The sequence below is a fragment of the Mustela erminea genome, chromosome 5 (genome assembly GCF_009829155.1).
Source record: "Mustela erminea isolate mMusErm1 chromosome 5, mMusErm1.Pri, whole genome shotgun sequence".
NCBI classification, from domain to species: domain Eukaryota; kingdom Metazoa; phylum Chordata; class Mammalia; order Carnivora; family Mustelidae; genus Mustela; species Mustela erminea.
This window is the reverse complement of record NC_045618.1, coordinates 34,087,027-34,089,531: the sequence shown is the minus strand read 5'-3', so window position 1 is coordinate 34,089,531 and position 2,505 is coordinate 34,087,027.

The window sequence follows — 2,505 nt, the reverse complement described above, 5'->3', positions numbered from 1 at the left end:
ATGCCAGGGGGATCGTCCCACCGACTTCCCCACTCCTGATTCCTCCCCCAGGCCGTTCAGTGGCTGTCCCCTCAATCAGGAGTCCTTGGGGTCCCTTCCTCCGCCCCCCTACCAAGGTTCAGTCAGGAATGGGCCCTTGCTCAAGCCTGGCCTCTGCCTCCCTCTGGAGGGGGGACATGGTGAGGGAGGGGCGGCGTGGGGCGGGGAGCAGAGATCCTGAAGAGGTTGGTGTGCAGGGCAGCCTGGGGTTGGAGCCTTGTCCGGTGGGTGGGTTCCCAGAGGAGAAAGGACAAAGGGTAGGAGGGCCATAAGGGGTGGAGGAAGGTTCTGGTACGAGCCCCATTGTGGATCTTTCTCCAGGCCCCTGGTGTCTGTGGGCCCTCTGAGGACAACCGCTCTCGAGGGTGCTCAGTCCAGCGGAGAGACTTCTCCCTGTCTCTGCTGTGACTCTGCTTCTGGCAGCCACCATCTCTCTCCCTGTGGGATTTTGGCTGGTGTCTCTGGTGGAGGGTCTGAGGCGGGTGGCTGCCTGAGGACTTGTGTGGCCTCTGTTCTCTCCAATGTCAGGGAGCTCAAGTAGACTTCACTGGGGGTCTCTGGTCTGCCAGTGAAGGCGCCGGGGCGCTGTCAGCGGCCTTGTCTCAGGTGGGCCCCGACAGCCCGGGGTGGTTGGGGGGAAGGAATGAGGCATCACCATCCTTGACAGGCTCCCCAAGGATCTGCTATGGCTCAGGCTGCCCCCCTGCCCCCGCTCCCGGCCATGATGCGCACACACACATTGTACAATCACACTTTCCCTCTCACTTTAAAAAAAAAAAAAAGGTAGAAATATCAGGAAATATTTCCACTTTAATTGTCACAGGGAGATAGGCCTGCTAGTTTCCCTGCCGACCTGGTAATGATTCTGCAGCCTCCCGCAGCCCCTCAGTGGCAGGCTGGCCTGGGTGGGGGGAAGCAAGGACAGTAGGGCCACCTCCCCTGCTGCAGCACCAAGGGCACAGGGTTACCTACACCCCAGCTTTGAGAGGGGGCCGTGTGGCCGGGGTTCAATGCATCAGATCAGTTTCTCAGGCAGGGTTCACGTTGCATTGAGCTCAGGGTCCTGGGATGGGGGAGACCCCGGCTGGCACAGCAGGTTGGACCCTGGAGTGTGCTCACTCCACTCTCCCGGAGAGTTGGCTGGGAAGCTGCAGGGCAAGCAGCTGGGTGGGGGAGGGGGCAGAAGTCCCCTCCTTCCTGCCTCACAGTCACCCCCAGCTGGTCAGGAGAGCCTGTCCGCATATGCCTTCCATACACACTTTCAGAAGGTTATTCTGGGTTCATTTCCCTTCTTAGCTAATTGTGTCCGTTCTTCCTCATGAGGTCCAAAGGGTCATTTATTCCTCAAAGGTGACATAGGTGTGGGGCATCACGCTGCCCCCCACAGCTTGCTGTCTTGGTTCCCAGTAGTCACCACATGGGCAGGGCTAGCAAAGACCTGGTGGGTGTTCTGGAAGCATCAGAGAGGGGCACCACCTCAGCTGAGGGTGGTGGGAACTCTCCTAGTGGAGGCAACTAGAAAGGCTACCCTGTTGACCAGGGCCTTTGAAACCAGCAGGTGCTGGAGGCCAGCCTCAGTATCTGGAGCTCACTCAGGAGCCTGCAAATGCTCCTGAGACCAGGGACACCAATCGTCGGGGGCCCCAAAGCAAAAGAAAGCTGCAAAAATCAAAGTGAGTCAATGGTCCATTAAATGCCTACAAAAGGTACTATTCTGTCACCCCGTCCCCTGCATCTCCACCCAACTCCTCCAACGCTCATACAGAAAACACTTTATGTGGCCTTTGGGAATACCAAATCCTCCCGGTGGGATCAGGGGCAAGGCCTGCAGGAAAGTGGCCCGCCCTGGGGAAAGGCTGAGCCAGCCTGCTGAGGACAGCCCACTGACAAAGGGAACTACAGGTCCTAGCGGGGACGTGGGCCACGCAGGGCTACAGGACACAAGTGCATGCAGGTGGGGTGGCCAGGTCGTGTGGGCAGGGGCCCCACGAGCAGGAGAGGCAGCCAGTGGGGAACCTGCAGAGGGGCCTGGATCGGGGCCGGGGGTGGGGGCCGAGGGGAGGGGTGGTCCGCCGGCAGCATCCCGGGTGCGAAGTCATCGTGGGGCCCGAGATCAGAGCGTCCACTGCGCCCCCAGGGCCTCCTGCGCGCCCCTCGGCAACCACAGCCGGTGCCACTGAAGATAAACAGGCATCCCACAATTCACCGTGGTTTGTTTTCCCCTCCAACTCCAGATGGCCTATCTGGGGACGGCCGAGGCCCCTGGGTGCGGGCCGTTGCCGTTTTTGATGAGCTGTGCACATATGGATACCCAAACATCTGGAGCGGCCATGTGCTGCTCGGGGCAGGCCAGCCCTGGCGAGCCAATCAGGAGCCCCGGGGCGCCAGGGGGTGCGCGCGGCCCAGCCAGCGAGCACCGATAAATTATTCATGACCGAGTTATTTGTGGTGCGAGGGGTCCATCAG